General features: G+C 47.1%; 1 protein-coding gene across 2 annotated transcripts in view; it reads right to left on the minus strand.

The window, feature by feature from the left end:
• The window catches only part of cacna1ia (calcium voltage-gated channel subunit alpha1 Ia), a 157,948-nt gene that overhangs the window by 90,364 nt on the left and 49,402 nt on the right, over positions 1-18,182 (minus strand). The gene's annotated exons all lie outside the window — the stretch shown is intronic.

Raw genomic sequence — 18,182 nt, forward strand, 5'->3', positions numbered from 1 at the left:
AGGGAACGAGGGAGGAGGAGGAAGGAGTGAAGAAAGTGTGCCAAAACCTTGCCAGGCTGCAGCCAGGCCCGTCACAGCACAGAGCTTGTAATACTACATGTGAAAAAGACTCATACAATGATGATCCCCGAACATATAACTGGTTAATCAATTCGGCTTTCAGGGCTCCCATCCTGGAGGCAGTGGAGTCAAGGTGAACAAGGCTGGGGTGATTCTAGGATCTAGGTAGGGGGCATGAGACGGCCCTTAAGTTACAGTCCACCATACATATATTTCCAGTTGCTGAGTGACGGCTGAGGGGGCACTCCATGAGCCAATCATCTTTTAGCTGATTGCCCCGCCTCAGTTTAGGCACAAGGGGAGGTCCCTTCAAAACCAGACACTTTATGAAATTAAGACCTATCATAAAGGCATTTAATGTTTTGTTTGCAATACATAATAAGGCTGGTTTACGCATAAGGAAAGCTTTTGAGAAACTTGAGTGAGTACTGCATCCACCCGATCATCTTCTCATGCTGCTTGTCCTGGTCGGGGTCACAGGGCAAGCTAAGTACTGCTATGATTAGTTTATATTCTGCAGTGAGCTGCCTGCTATTGGATCTGCTGGCTATTGATGGAGAGCGAAGCTCTCTGGGATTAATTGAGTTCATTCAGAGTTTAGAGGAACACGTTACTGCCCAGATTGCTACAAAAAAAAACCCAGGAACCGCTAATCCAGGTGTGCCTTCGGACCGGTCTTCCTCTGGTGTTTACAGCTGTTTGTGAGAATGTGGTTTCCTGAAATCATTGGGAGGTGACGGTAACTGAGGGACCAGAATCCATCCAAAGTATTAATTATGTAGGACAGTAAATCATATCTACCCATATCAGAACATATGTAAAGAACATATCTCCATCATAACCTAGGCAAGGTAGGGGGTGCCAGTATGCCACAGGGCGTGTAAACCACTCAAACATGAGGAGAACATGCAAGCTTCACACACACACACACACACACACACACACACGCACACACAAAGGCGGCAGGTGTGATGCGACAGTACTAGACACCGCGCATGTGCACAAAATGGTTTAAAAATAGTTATAAATGCATAAGATGATGGTGCAGGTCATGTGATTTCCACGTTCAGAGCCGGTGGTTTTTCTCCATGAGGGACAAGAGACCAAAGGGATGGAAACAAAAAGGCTGCGGAGAAGCGAAGAGGCACCTTTGAAGTCGGCGTCGCCCCCATTTACCCTCGGCCCTGCACCCGCGCTGCATTTCTGCTGCATACCACAGCAGGGGACATCACTACACATCCACTGACACTGAGAAGTATTGGCAGCTAGCATCCAGGGAATTGCACTTCACGCGTGTGGACAGGAGGGGGAGACGTGCTGTTATTCTGGCCTGGAGATGAGTTCAACTTTATAGTTGGTTACTAAATTTCAACTGAAGTTGATGGAAAGCCTGTGAACGTTCATCAATCGCTCCCCTGCAGATACTTAGGCCTTACTACTTACTGTAATGCTGGTTCAATGTTATGGTAATAGATACAAAAGACCCATTAAATGTCACGGGACATAATGATACCAAGAATGTTACAGACCAGAGACGACCACTCAGTCCCTCTTTAGAGATTTAGTACCAGAGCAGTGGAGGGTCTTGTCTTTAGAATCTTGTCTACTGGAAGCTTGAATGTATCAATGATCTGGGCTTTGAATACAGCATTTACAAGCTGATTCTTAACTGTAACTAGCATCTGTAAAAAGAAATATTTTCTTTGACCTTCCATGCGACGTGTTATGTGCTCTAAACTTCCTGGAATTGGCTCCAGACGCAACCTGGCCCTCCAATGGATAAGCAGATTGGACTGATGGATGGATGGATGGATGGAGCAGTCACCTACTGCATCCCTCTCTACATTACAGGCATACCATGATCAATGCCTCACCTGTAGAAAAATCTAAACATAATCAATTTGGTTTATTACTAATCAGCTCGAACACACTGAGGAGACTGGGGTCAGTATTATTGATCCCTGAAGCAGATCAATCAACAGCTTAGATGCTTGTCAAGAATCTAAATTGATGGTGGTTTCGACACAGCTGGGATTTGATGTGATGATGCTGGTTTGTTAGAGATCTTGCTGTGAAACTCACAGTAAAGCCAACAAACAAATGACCCTCTGCTGTTAAACATGCTGTAACAGCCCCCAAATATTTAATAGAAGCAGATCTCACATGTTTTATGAACATTTTCATATTTTAATTTCATACAAGATGTTGCCTCCGAAAGGAATTCTGTGATTATGATTTTTTTTTTTTGCCTTTAATACATTTCCCAGTGATATTAAAGATATAACTGAAAATCGTGCTATCTGCATGCCGAATGTTATACAGAATATAGAGAGTATGAAAGTTTAATTTAATGCCCTATTCCTTTGATTGCGAAGTATTCTCTTGGTGTGGGCAGGATGTGCTGAAATATTTAACACATAGAGATTTTAATGTTCAAACATTCCCATATATACTTATGTGTACTGTATGTGTTTATATATTTACACACACACACACACACATACACACACATACACACACACAGACATACAAACACATACACACACACAGACATACACACACACAGACATACACACACACACACAGACATACACACACATACACACACACATACACAGACATACACACACATACACACACACACATACACACACACACACACACAGACATACACACACACAGACATACACACACACACATGCACACACACACATATGGAATCTGCATTTCTCTGAAATGTTTGCGAAGTACAAACTGCTGAACCTGGAGCTTTCTGATCTACAGGAGTGTGTGATTGATGTGGGGGGGGGGGGGGGGGCGATAGGCTCAGATCGTGCCCCCAGAAGCGAATAATGAGACCCTTCTCACATCGGTGAGTCACTGAGCCGGCGAGGGTGCCAGGTGGCACAGCCCCCAGACCGGAGTGCTTCCCCAGGACTGCCTCACCCATAGGCTGCTGCCCCCAGGATATATCCCTTTGGACAACAAGAGTCATCGTCTCAGGGATGGAAATGCAACATCCTGGAGAGTGGGGGATTTGCGGATGAGAAGGTGGTATTACAGGGTTTTATAGGTTTTTAGAGGTGGGGGGAGGGGGGTCCGTGGCATGTTTGTGCGAGAGAGAGACTCCTGTACTGCAAACATATTCATTGTTTTTCGGTTTTATCTACAGAAAGAACTTATCTTCATAATTGGAAATTTCTTCAGACTGACTACCTCGCTGAGGGGCAGAGCGGGACTCGCTTCTCAGTGGAGGTTTGGGTTCATTAGACGACCCCACCAGCAGCCAACGAGCCCTCAGGATGTGTTGCCATGGTACCTCCCGGTCCTAAATGAAGGCGGGGGCTAATAAGCGCAGCGCTGGACCAATTACCCACAATTATGGCAGTGAATTTCTTGAGAGGGCCCTTTGATGAGACCTCAAGCAAAGTTTAAGGCTTTGGCGGAGGTGGGGGCATCCATGGGGCGGGGCAGGAAATAAGACCATTTATTCACCTGTAGCTAATTTTTAATAATATAATGAGAGGCTTCTGGCATCTGGGCTGATATGAAGCTTCATTTGCCGATTGGGCAAGTGCATTGGAACGCTTCTTTTCGCATTTCCCATCATGCTCTCCTCTGAGACACCTAAGCATTTAAATATATTTGAGAGCAAAGCCTGATGGTGCGAGCAGAGGGTCAGCCCATTTATCAGGGGCCCAAGGACCATTTTGGGGGGTAGGGAGGGGATTCAATCCAGTGACCTTCTGGCCACAGGCACAGAGGCTGAGCCACTCACTGAACTTCAGACTTATGCCCGCTGATGCCTGGGATGCCCCCCCCCCCCAGTGCAGAATAAGAAGTTAGAAGATGGATGGATGAATAGACAGATGGATGGATGGATCTTTTTGGCCAGACCATGTGAGTATATACATGGCTGTCCACCTGTAGATCCAATGCCCATCTGCTACTTCCTGCCCATTTCCCCTTTTGCTGTAGGGTGCTGTCTTTCGTGTTTGTTCCTCTTAGCCTGAGTACGCAAAACCCGAGTAGACGGCCCCCATCCTGTACGTCATGAGGATCTGTGCTCCATGCCACCCTGAGCGAATCTCACCCAAACCAGAAGGCCTGACGCTTCCCAGTGACCAATACGAGACTCTGTGTACCTTACATTCTGATATACTGTCAGGCAGATGAAATATAAATTAAAAGAAACACAAGAGGCACAAACGAGAGATGAAAAAACAGCAGCCCCCACTGGTTCAGGGTCTACCATGTGATCTGGTTTCCACGGCAATGAGACAACCCACCCCAACAAGTGCACCTCTGACTACTGAGCCGAATGGCCGCGCTGCGATTAACATCGACGGTTAACGTGGCGCAATTTTGGCACGACCAGCACTGGCCTTGGACTGGGGTAAGACGGCTTCTCTCGGCTGCTGTTATCATTAACGTGAAGCAGAGTTAGTGTGACGGGAAGTCATGTATTGTTGAAGGTTCACCGTAGCCGGTTCAGTATAATGACGGGGACCGTCGTCGGCCACAGTGGAGGTGTAGCCCCAGTCACAGCACGCCATTACAGCCAAATCTGAGCATCTATTTTCGACCGGCATTCTCAGACGGTCTTCCTTCCACCCTGCTGTGAGAACATGGTCCTATTTCACAGTTACTAATGACAATGTCGTTTTTTTTTTTTTTTTAAGCAAAACTACCTCACTAAGATGCTAAATGTCTATGTTATTCTTTCAAAGGGAAAAATGGTTAAGAGAAAAGAGAAAGTTTTCTATTTGGCTCAGTTAAAACTATATTTGTCCACGGATTGGACTTTTTTTGACCGCTAAACGGTTCCGAACGTTCCTGGACATCTTACTCACACATAACCAATTAAGACGCGCTAATTGAATCCGGCGATAATGTCAAACTGGCCAAAAAAAAAAACAAGGATAGATATTTCTTCTTAGGCAGTAATGAGCCTCTAATTATACCCGTGTTGTGATGACGGATATCTAGAGAAGAGGAAAGCCTGCTTCAAACGGCGAGCAGAGCAGCACGGGGACAGAGAACATCGCGATTCCTTGGTGTGACGCGGCATATCTGACTGGGGGCTGGGAACGGATAGCTATGGCTCTTTAGCTCCGTCTGTCTCGTCGCGACGCAGCAGACCAGCGAGGGGACTGAGAAAAACCCTCAGGTTCCAGGGGGCCCTGGCTGTGCCCTCTTCTTCTGGGGCAGACTGCAGGTACAGTACGTCACAACCCTATGGCAAAAATGACTGGAAGATGCATGGATGGATGGATTATTTACTCTCACCTGTCCATGCTATGATTTCAGGAGAGGCGGAATTATCACCTGGCGTGTTTGGGCTGCGGACTATATTATAATGATATTGGTTTCAGTTACAGAGTTTCAGATGTATGGTAGTTTGAAAAGTCAAAAGGTCTATTTATGCACTACAGCCCCCCCACACACACATACACGCGCCCAACCTCATATCCTGTTTTATAAGACTTCCTAACGTACATGCACTGCACGGCACCCAAATCACGTTTTACCAAAAATACAAATTAGTAAATAAATAAATGTTTGCCTCCGATATTTCTTTAAATAGCTCAATGGCTCCTACAGCCTGTATAGTCAAAAAAAATATGTATGTCATGAATCTGATGAACATATGTGGTCCAGTGGTACGGCATCTAGCAGCAGCACTGGATAGCCATGACTTAGGACACTAGAACACTGGAAGAAGGTCTTGGTGCTAAAGCAAAAAAACACTGGCCATCACTGCACGGCTGCTTATGGAACCTTTACTGGAGCCTAATAGTCACAGGTCCAGAAGACCCAGTCCAGAAGAAGCCAGAGAAGATCCTCACCAAGAATGAGGAAGTGATGACAGTCATATAACGAAGACCTACAAACCCATGAAACAATTACGGATACACTAAGGTATAAGCAGTTTATCACTTTTTTTGAAAGGATGACAAAATCAGAAGATGCTCGGCTGGTTCAGCAGGGAGGATCGAAAGTAGATCAAGTAGGTCCACCATTCTTCTCATGATACTTATGGGGCTGGAATAGGATGAACGGCAAAGCTGATCTTCTGCGGCGAGCTTAATTCCATTCTGATTGCTTAACTCCTCTTTCGAATGTTCTCCGTTTCATCTTCTGGATTCGCTCCCAGTTCCTCATCACATCTCCAAGCCCAACATGTTCCACAGCAAAAAAATGCCTTGAGAAAAAGAACTCTGATTACACCTTTCCGCACATCAGAGGATAGAAACAAGGCCAGGAGCTAAGGAAGAATTAGCATCTATTCCCTGTCTTTAAAAATAGCAGTGAGGGGAACTCATCGTTCATAGCTCTTGTTTCAGCTCTCCAACTGCAAACCAATGCTGCCGTAACAAGTGCTACGTAGGCATTGGCACAGGGCAAACTGGTGATTATGTTTCCACAATGTATAAGTGAATGCACTGGAAGCTATTTCTTGATGAAGAGTTTAGCTGTGACAGGATCTGGGCGAGGAGACAGAGGATGGAGTAGAGGAGCAGAGGGGGCTGTGGGGGACAGGATCTGGGTGAGGAGACAGAGGACAGAGTGGAGGAGCAGAGGGGGCTGTGGGGGATAGGATCTGGGAGAGGAGACAGAGGACGGAGTGGAGGAGCAGAGGGGGCTGTGGGGGACAGGATCTGGGCGAGGAGACAGAGGGGGGTGTGGGGGACAGGATCTGGGCGAGGAGACAGAGGGGGGTGTGGGGGACAGGATCTGGGTGAGGAGACAGAGGATGGAGAATGAGGAGCAGAGGGGGCTGTAGGGGATAGGATCTGGGAGAGGAGACAGAGGACGGAGTGGAGGAGCAGAGGGGGCTGTGGGGGACAGGATCTGGGCGAGGAGACAGAGGGGGGTGTGGGGGACAGGATCTGGGCGAGGAGACAGAGGATGGAGAATGAGGAGCAGAGGAGGCTGTGGGGGACAGGATCTGGGCGAGGAAACAGAGGGGGGTGTGGGGGACAGGATCTGGGTGAGGAGACAGAGGATGGAGAATGAGGATCAGAGGGGGCTGTAGGGGATAGGATCTGGGAGAGGAGACAGAGGACGGAGTGGAGGAGCAGAGGGGGCTGTGGGGGACAGGATCTGGGCGAGGAGACAGAGGGAGGTGTGGGGGACAGGATCTAGGTGAGGAGACAGAGGATGGAGAATGAGGAGCAGAGGGGGGTGTGGGGAACAGGATATGGGTGAGGAGACAAAGGATGGAGTAGAGGAGCAGAGGGGGCTGTGGGGGACAGGATCTGGGACGAGGAGACAGAGGATGGAGAATGAGGAGCAGAGGGGGGTGTGGGGAACAGGATCTGGGTGAGGAGACAGAGGATGGAGTAGAGGAGCAGAGGGGGCTGTGGGGGACAGGATCTGGGCGAGGAGACAGAGGATGGAGTAGAGGAGCAGAGGGGGCTGTGGGGGACAGGATCTGGGTGAGGAGACAGAGGACGGAGTGGAGGATCAGAGGGGGCTGTGGGGGACATGATCTGGGCGAGGAGACAGAGGAGGGTGTGGGGTACAGGATCTGGGCGAGGAGACAGAGGATGGAGTAGAGGAGCACACCATAGTTATGAAGCCAGTCAGTCTTTGACCACAAGAGGTTATTTACTCTTTACTTGTGAGGCTTTGGTTCTTTTCCTCTTTTGTCTTCTGACTTGCTTTATTTCTCTTTGTCTTTTCCCTTTTTCATTCACCATTTTGTATAAATGATGTAATATGGGACTGGCACACACTCTCGTCAATTACATTGGAGTGACTGTGCTGTGAAAGGCGTTACATAGAAATATACTGAGTTTGTCTCGCTCTGTCCTTTAATGCAAACACCATCCTCATGGAGCCGGGGAGCCAGGATGGAGGAACGTAATGACCCAGTGAGGATGGCTGATTTCCTCTTGAGCTGCCATGTTCCCTGGCTGACATCGGTGTACTATTGGCCTCTATTCCCAGACAAGCTGCGGTTAAAGGCATGTTCCAATATTCCTGACTTTTTCCTCTAAAAAAACGCTCCACCCATGAAGTCAGAAACCCACATTCCTGTCACAAGGTCCTCCACGGCTTCATAGCCATCCACCTCTTTGCTGTTTCTTCCTCTTTCTCTATCTGTACCAGTGACCCGGAGTCAGATGGTTCCTCGTGTATTTTTACAGAATTCCTTGCTGCGTCTGCAACTCCTGTCGGACCTGTCCGGCCAAAATTATTATGTGCAGTCAGACGTCATGCCACCATGCTCTGCTTTGCATGCTGAATTATCCTATGGAGTAAACATTGTAAATTGGTAAATGGGTAACAGGATGGATAAGGAAGGGCTGACTACGTTTTAATCCGGGGGGATGGGTGGAGGGGGGTGTTAATGTTCGCCTGAACGAAGCTGCTTTCTGTGTTTAAATGCGGTTTTGTATATCGCATGCCTGCATGCCTGCATTTTGATATTGAGGACAGGGTTCAATGGCTCTTGGCAGCTTCTCGACTCTGTGCAGAGGAAGCATGACAGTGAGGCTTTCAGCTGCTTGTCAGAAGCGATCACCAACCTCACCTCTGTGACTGGCATGAGCCAACCCTGGCCAGGGTTCCAGCATGCCCGTGGACAGGATGCAGGTTTTCCGACCTCAGGACCGTGAATTGCCCTGCGCCCCAGTTCAGGGCCGGGTTATGCTCTTGGTCGGCTGTGCCCTGGGGTTGTGTTGGCAGAGCACACTCATCAGGGACGGAGGTTGTGGTTTGAGTGGGGTTGGCTCGGGGGGTAGGGATTGGAGGCAGCTCAGGTATCTTGGTTAGCTGCTGCTAAAGTGCCCCCCAGGGGCCAATTGGATACCTGCAGCGTTAAGCCTGCCAGGTTGTAGCAGGAAAACAAACAGATTAGTTTGTGTGGAATGGTGGGTAGTGGGAAGACAGAACACAGCTCTCAGACTCCATGGGAAAGGGAGGGGAAGGGAAGTGGATTATAGCGCCACCTCAGCAAGGTTAGTGTATAGGTTATAGGTCAGTATATTTTTCTGTTTCTCCTTCAGGTGCCTGTGAGTGTGTATATGTGTAAATATCCATCGATCTTCAAAAGCCACAAATCCAGCCAAGGGTCACAATGAGCTGGCAGATTCAGCAAAAACATCCTGGACAGGATGCAGGTTCGTCGCAGGGCACACACACACACACACACACACACACACACAGACACACACACACACACACACACACACACACACAGACACACACACACGCACACACACACATACACACACACACGCACACACACAAGGAGCCTCAAAGCGGACCGGCACGCGGTCGCATGCCCGCTCATGCATATACATGCGCACGTCAGTCTGTAGGTTAGCATTCACTGATACAGGCCACACACTAGCAGAGTCATTTGTATTCATTAATACATATTTATATGGAGATACACATACTAATAGACATAATTATGTGGCTGACTAGGCAGCAGCCCAGTCACAAGCTGCCAAGGTTGGGGTGTGAATCCGACCACTGTCCGGTGTATGTGAAGTTTGCATGATCTCTCTGTAGCTGAACTTGTTTCCACTAGCAGTCTAAAGACATGCAGTTAAGTGAACTGGTGTCTCCGTCCATAATGTGTGTGTGTGGTTCATGTATATATTACATCATTTGATTAAAAACCTATTATTTCGAATTGTGGGGAATATTTTTGTCCCCACAAGGGGAAACTCAATTTTATCAAAATATGTGACAGCAATCAAAAAACTAAAAATGCCCCACAAAGATATGAACGCAAACGTGTGTGTGTGTGTGTGTGTGTGTGTGATGGTCAGCCCCCCCCACCCAAAACGCTGTCTCACTGCTTGCACACTCGCCCGCCGTGGCTGACACCCAGATTGCATGTAATTAAGACCGAACGGAATGACGTCATCTCCCAGAGGTAATAGGGTGATAAGCTCCATAGAATACGCGGCCCCGATCCTCTCAGCTGACATACGTCAGCACTGCCTCGGAAAATGGTCACATGACCAAAAATAAAAAAACCAATTCAGAAGAACAGAAGCCTTAAGATATTTTAAGCTCTATTCTTTGCACAGAAGCTTAACGGGTTTCAGACGGCACCTCGTACAAATGCCCAACTCCTACCTTCGCATTTTTATCTCTTCCTTATCTCGTATAATGTGAAAAACGAAAACTGTAGAAAACTGAGATGGGAAACAAGACTCCACTCCGTTCCAAAAGCCGGCCCAATATTCCCCCGACATTCCTCCGGGATTCCTCCCTCACCAAACACGAGTACCCCACATTTTCAGTGGAGGTTGCAGCCATGGCCTAGGATCTAAGGAACCAATTCACTTAATTAATTGAGATCTCTAGGGAAACGCAATTATTTCACGGATCAGGCAGCCTGCCAATCACCGGCATGGGATTTCCGTTACATTTCAGCTCATAAACGAACCGGTGTCCTGCAGAGTTCTAGGTGCTTTCAAAGCTACTGTTATACATACAATTTGAACTCTTTCATTCAAAAGACCAAAATCCATTACAATTATTCATGTACCTTCAGGACCTTTTGTTTTCAAGCATAATGCAGCCTGTGAGTGTGGATGACCTGTCAGCTCAGCGGTAACTCGGGGTGTTCCTGCACGGCAGGGAGATCGCCGTGGACGGCCCCCGTTCCCCGAGCCCGCGGGCCCTGCAGATCCCGCTGACACCCTTTCCTTTTCAGCCGCGGGGCCAGCGGGGGAGGGGGGCGGGGGCATCGGCAGTGAAAGCTTTCAGGAACCTGCTATATATTTGTCCCCCACTCCTGAATACGCTGAAATCACCCCAGTTCTGTAAGGACTCTGCCTCATTCCCAGTGATTGGCACAGTGCAGCAGCTATACAGCTGAGAATCCACAAGATCCATCTGTTCCAGCTAAACCTGCATTAGCACGACACCTCTCCACGTTCCCTGAAGGTTCTTAATGCTGCATTTGTCTACTGATTTCAAAAGTAGTTCTATTAGGTTCCTGCTTCAGTTCCAGTACTGCTTAGACTTTCATTCAATGGAAATTCAGTCTAGCTGCACTTTAGAATTGCTGACTTTGTGACAGCATATGTGCTTGTAATGTGCTTTTGCCTCACTTGTACGTTGCTTCTGCTAAATAAAATTAATTGTAAAGTATCCATGAACCATGATTGTAAAACAGCCCCTTGGAGACTGCATTAAATAAATCTCCTGGCCAAGCCAATCCGCGGCGTATGGGCGTCTACCAGGTGGATGAAATGCAACTTGGGAGGTGGCTTCTGGTCCCTGTCTAAGGGTCGCCAGGACAGCTTGGGGCTCCGGACGAGCTCCTCACTTTGGGCTTGACCCAGATGGACTTTGTCTAAGTGCCATCTGGCTGGACCTTATGCTGCCTGGTTAACAGCCCCCCACCTTCTTCCTTCTCCCCTCTGACCCACAGTCATGTCCTTTGTTAACCTCATGGATGTAACAACGGGGAGCTTCTTCATTCCGTCTGTTTATTAAGCAGCTCCGAACACCCAAAGCAATTAGACAGCTTTCATTTTTAATCATCTGCCATTATATGGGTGGATATTTTCTGTTAGTGGAATATCAATACTCATCCATCCATTCTTCCATCCATTCTTCCATCCATCCATAGCTTTAGGGTAATGTTTAAGGCTAATTCCAAGCATCATATGGTACAGAGCAAGGGACGCTCTGGACAGGAATCCAGTCATTCAAAAAAACACTATCACACACAATGGATAATTTAGAGACTAATCTACATGCTTTTGGGCTACGGGAGGGAACTCACACACGGAACATGGAGAACATGAAAACTCCAAAATATGAATATTTAATTACGATGTTTCAGTCACGAATCCAGTCTCCAAACAGCCAGGCCCTGCAGGGTTACACGGCAAAGTGCGAGACTGAGACTGCCTCACTCGGTCACGGTTAGCTGAGGGCTAACTGTCTGTGCACTCAGGATAATGAGAGAAAAAGTCCCAAAACAGGAGATAAGCAGGTATGGATCGAGAGGCAAAACATTATGACTATATGCAGACTCGGACCCCATCGGCCCTCTCTCGGGTCTCTTCATCATTTCGAGAAAAGCCAGGCAGGGATGGACTGGGTCCATCTGGAATATTTGACATTTTCCACAGGGACCCCCTGGTTGGAAAAATTCTACAATTCATCTTGCACCCTGCCCCCCCAAAAGCGTTCGCCAAAAATTACCATGGGGGACTCAAAGTTCAAGGCCAATTTTTAATCCCAGTCCAGCCTCGATGGAGGGGCGTGTCTCCTGACTTCTCCGCCCACCATAAAGCATTCCCCCCCCCCCTTCCAGATCCTTTACCGCTTGCGATAGTGGCCCCCGGGGACAAAAGGACACATACCCTAACGGGCTTTCCAGCTCTGTGGACTTGCTGGCATTTGGAAGCACTGCTCACAGGCAAAAGTAATCTATCTAAAGTGGCGTGGAGGGCCAGGAGAGGTGCCCGTTCAATTTGCAACAACTTCATGGGTGTGATTTAACCCTGGAAGGCTCTGCTCCAGGATCGCGCCATGCATCAGCGGGGTCAGCGCAGCCCAGAAGCGAGGCGCGGGGAATGACGCTGTCCATCAATTAGGGAACAAAAGCAGGAATAAAGGGGACAAAACTGGGAGAGGAACAAACAGCCAATACCTTTTGGAGGGATAAATGAACTTCCGGAATTCTGTACATTAGCATACTGAGTCCAGATAACAATGAAGTGGCATTAAATTCCAGGCATCCCTGATATGCTTGTCGCTGGAAGGTCGTGACCCAAGAATGGCTAGGAGGATCATTTTCATTGGTTCCTGGGATGTGTGTTTGAAGAAAATTACTTTTGGACTTTTGGGTTTTAACGGTGCATGAAGGCATCGTGTTACCATCACTGCACTGACTTCGTGTGACATTTTTAAGTGACCAATGGGTGGCCTGGAGGTTTGCAGAGCTGCACCCAAGCCTGCAGGATCGAGTGTCTTTGAGTTTCAAGAGCAGCCCACCTTGAGCAACACACTTCACTCAGAACTGATTGTTTCCCAATCTTCTGCCCAGTGCTTCAAGGATGCCAGGCTCCCTGTTACCCTGCACTGGTACACGGGGTATGAGAGATGAAACATCGCAAATAAAGCTTATTTTTATTACCTATCCATCTATTTTCTATGGCCACTTATCCTGTTCAGGGTGGTGGGGGCCTGGAATCCAGCCCAGAAACTATGAGCACAAGGCAGGGAACAACCTGTCACCAGGGACACTCGCACATGATATTATTATTATTATTATTATTATTATTAATTACTGGATATGTGATTAGAAGAAGCAAGATAGATGGATGTTCCAGTGAAACTGCAGTACGTCACAGAGGCCAAAGACATTTGCTTGGCAACCGAATGAATGAGATCCTAGGATATCAAATGAAAAGCGGCACATTCCCTATGCAAGGAATATTACCTACGGTCACTGAAATGCATATTCGGCACTATAAGCAGATTAGAGTGGATCATCGTAAGCTACGCTAGCGCCTTTGGACAAAGCACCGTGCTACATATGGCAATACGTAACAGCCAAATAACAATCTTTTCTTTCCCACACAGGAAAATATGGGATTAAGGCCAGGAAGCGATGAAATTCATACGCATGATTGTGTGGAAAATGGTCTCCATCTTCCCCAGGGTATTAAAAATACACTCCTGCTTCATTCAATATTTGTCCTGACCTGGTTTTATTGGTCACAGATGATAAAGTACAATAATCTGTCTCTTGATTTATGTAAGAGAGCAGGATCTGACTTACCTGTTATCAGATCAGTGCTGCCCCTTGTGGCTGTCTCTCTGCCACGCAGCTCTGCGAAAGCTTTCTATCAATCACCGAGATGTAATATAGCCAGAGACAAGATGGGCCTTACAGCAGGGCGCCAGGGAATTGTAAAACATTTGGGCTCTTTTTCGAAGGGGCGGGCGGCAAAGACTCTGAAATCATTGCCGAGTTAAAACCCCACAATTATGGATGTCGTCAAGCAAAGTGTTTTAATGGCAGAAAGCAAACAATTAAGAGCTACGGACATTAAATTTGCCTGTCAACGTCGGACTATTTTTAACATCTTCATTTTGCTCTTCCTCGTGTACGTTGTATGTATAGGTAATTAAGATGTTTGCCTAGACCAAATCCCTGTGCATTTTCCCCATGACGGGATTAAAAGGGAAAAGCGATCTGAGGCACCGTTCCACCCCCATCGGCCGGGGGGGGGAGCGAGGTGTGGGGACAATAACAGCACAGGCCAGGGTTTTAGTGGCCCTCCACCCTCCCATGGGGATTAGTGTCCAGCCATGTGCCAACATCCATCCATCCATCCATCTATCTATCTATCCTTCCATCTTCTAACCCTTGTCCCTGTCTGGGTAATGGGAGGGAGCTTAAAGCCTATGGCAGGCTGCACTGGGCGCAAACTGGTGTGCACCATACCAGTTGGGACACCAGCTGTCAACAAATACTTTGGCTAATAAAAGCCAACCCACCTGAAGCGGACTGATCTGCCCAATAAAGCCCAGTATGGTCAGTGGTGGGTTTTGGCTGACCCAGCTAAATACACCTCACTCTCTAGCTCACATCCCAGCTCTGTTTATTTATAGAGTTTTCATCTTTACACCCCCATAAAGGCACTGGCTTAAATGGGAAACAATCACAACAGACCACTAGCAGAAGATAACACCACACTCCAATTTTCAGTACTTTATATACTTCCAAGTTTGCCCTTGTTGAACAATAAACATTTTGGTACTGATACCAGAGACTGATGGTACAGATTAGAAACAACTGAGTGGATCTTTATGCAGTTTCCATCGGCCTATTTGTACCTTTTACTAGAGCCGTTCTTCACTGAATCTTTTCCGTACAGCCACTAGAGCAGAAGTTCAACGGCTCTGCTGAACAGATACCTGTACCTTCGTAACAGGAAGTGACAGACACCAGGGGTCTTTATTAAAGGGAGAGGGGACCACCACATAGATGTAGCACCTGGTCTTTAAAGAGCAAGATGGACCAGCGGCAGCTTGGCAAGAGAACACACAAAGAGCTCGGCAAATCGCGAGTTTTTGCAGAAAAGTGGCACGTCACTCACGTCGTGATTAGAAGAGGCTTCTGCTTAAGCAGAGTAGCATTTCAGATATCAATATCTATGCTAATATCTACAACAAATTCAGCAATCAACCTTTGGCGAGCGACTCGGTATGTCCAGCAGCTCTCGGCTGCATGCAGAGGGCACTCGAAACCCCTTCACTCGTTTAAGGTGAATTCAATCACTGCAAATTGGACAGTGTCCTTCCCTGGTCCCAGCAGCACATTAAATGTGAAACATGAAACCGCAGGACCTCTCGGTGATTTTTTTAATGGTAGCATCACAGAGTGCTGCCAAAACCAGAAGGCAGTACTTTCGCAGCCCTATCGCGACGCTACTTGGCTAATTCCTGAACGTAAATCAGACCATAAACCTCTTAAAACTATTAACGTCTGCTCGGACGATAGTGTCGAAGCGCTGAAAGGGTGATTTCCGGGCTTAACAAAGCTGTTCGGTATTTCCAGAGAGACTACATTCGTTTTCTGTGTTAACATGATGATTCATGAAGGGCAAGAATTGATCATCCTTTCCAACGGGAGCGTCTATAAACGAAGATAATATGCAGGAGCTGCAGAAGCAGAATAGCGTAAGCAGGGAAAAATAAAACGCAAGGAGATTAAAGAGAGGAGTTATCGCACTGTGGACTCTAGAATCTCTGGTACACGATGAAGGCTGCTCTAAACATGAATCCCACTTAGATGCTGTTGCAAGCTCTCGCTGAATTTTCAAAAGCAAACAAGCTGAATGCTTTTAATCTTGGGTTTGTTTCACAAATTGTTCCACCAAATGCCTGGATCTGTTCTGGATCACACAGGGAAACTGTTTGCTAATCTGGCAGCTGGTACGTTACCATTCAAACAGATGGATGCAAACAAAGGTGTCTTATAATCTAAAAGTCTCCTGATGTTGTTAAGAAAAGATGGAGGAAGATAATAATGACTCCTGCTTCTCTGGAAGCGTGTCCAGAGTTGTACACCGGCTACAGACCCAAATGAAATAATTTTTTATGTAATTAAATGTTTTTCAATGTATGTATTGGTTATACTTCACTTGAGGGGTCACAAGTAACTTAGTAACTTGGTTACTACTCAAGTGCAAATCATGAACACATATAGTAACTGCATGCAATTCATGAATCATTGTGACTCATTAATGATTAACGATCAGTACATAAATAACACTCAATTGCTGGTTAATTAATACATTAAGTAATAGTGTACTACTACTACATTACTTGTGCCCCCTCAAGTATAATGTTACCGATGTTTATTTTCCTCTGAAGTTCAGGGTGGGGGTGTGGCTTAATCCATACTGATTTGCTTACAAATGCAATGATCGTGGTGATACACCCTGTATTACAGTATATCAAGAATCCTGCCACATATGCCCACCTGTTGTTTATTAAGTTGCCTTCAGCCTTAAATGTCACGCGAACTTGCATACTACTGACACAGCTAAGCCCACGCATCACCAGGTGGGTTTGCGGAATTCTCACTGGGCGCGCTCAGACGGGCTAGTCACACAGGTGTACCCACACCACGTGCCCTTACACCGACGCAGCACGAAGGCTACAGACCCTACACCGCCACATCCACAGACAGCTCTACCGCTTATGGTCTCGTGAAATCCGTCTGACTGTCCAACGTGCGCCGCTTGACGCTCTGGTTCGACGGCCTGACATTCCCACACGCTCGACGCCGGCAAAACAAAAAGAAAACAATTTGCCGATTTCTTACTCGACCGCTCACGAGCAGTAGAGAGTGAGTCAGTCCTTCTAAAACCTCGGCGTGAATTTGGGACGTACACTCTACCAGGTGGTCCATAAGGAGAACGCTGTCCGCCTGCACCTTCCACAGGTCGGTGGCTGCAGCTACTCGAAAGACTCTATCAATTGGCTCTTATAAGAAGCATGTACGAAGTACATGTACAGTAAGTTACTTGTATGCCTGTCAATTAATATTAGCGGCAAATCTTATAAGAATCCTTCTTATTTCACTGGCACCATCATCTGATTGTGACACTGACCCTACTGTGGTCTTGCCCCTTTCGTTGTGTATTGCTTTTTACTGCCTACGCTGGATCGCACGGCATGTGGGGAATCTTCGGTGTTGTTGTCCCGATGTCTGGTTTGTGACAATGCAGCCTGGCAGTCAAAGAGAGATGTTCTCGCAGAAACAATAACTTCTGTGTTACCTTAAGTAACCATTATACATTTTTCGTGCTGTATCTTTTTCAAAAGAACATATAGGTTCTAATAACAGATCAGGGGAAAAAAAAAAACACCTTTCGATCAGGCTTCATCCAATCAGCCGAGAACCAAGAATCTGCAAGCCTGCTTCTGGCTGCTCTTTTCCTCACCAGCTTTTGTCCTGCTGCCGTTTATCTATCCGCCTGGCATTAATCCATTAAGCCAGAGAAAAATAAGAACTGGAGAGTGAGAGTGAGCAGAAAGCCCCCAACAAGCTTTGCTGGCTCCTTCAGAGCATCTCCACCCGACTGAGACGGTCCAGCTCTGATCACAGCCTCCGTCAGCATTTAAAACGGCCACAGTGTGGCAGTTGGAGGTGGGAGAGCATCGCCAACCAATGCCGTTTTGACGAGGCAGCCAATCACAGGTTAGTTGAGAGGCTATTTTATGCCTATAAAGGGCGACAGCTTGGAAACGCGGAATTAAACAGCTGTAGCGTATTTGCTTTCGGGAAATGAGGCACTCGTACAAGGGTATGCTTCTAAATGATTACAATTATAAATATCTGCGGCACAATGGTTATTTGAATTATGCAAATTTCCATGTTTCTCATTAATTTTAATGCTAGTTAATAGCGTGGCATGTTCGTGTTTGGAAACTATTTGTAACAGCCCCAGCTTGTGCTCTGACGCGACTTTATAATTACCGAAAACATGCATGTGAATAATTAGGCCAGGAATGGAGTGTGAAGTAGGATCCGGGGTGTGCAGTGTGCAGTGTGCACAATCACTCTCGGTGAAAGAGTTAATGAAGAGGGTGCATGTCCTGGAGGCTCC

Source organism: Brienomyrus brachyistius, chromosome 5 (assembly GCF_023856365.1).
Source record: "Brienomyrus brachyistius isolate T26 chromosome 5, BBRACH_0.4, whole genome shotgun sequence".
NCBI lineage: Eukaryota > Metazoa > Chordata > Actinopteri > Osteoglossiformes > Mormyridae > Brienomyrus > Brienomyrus brachyistius.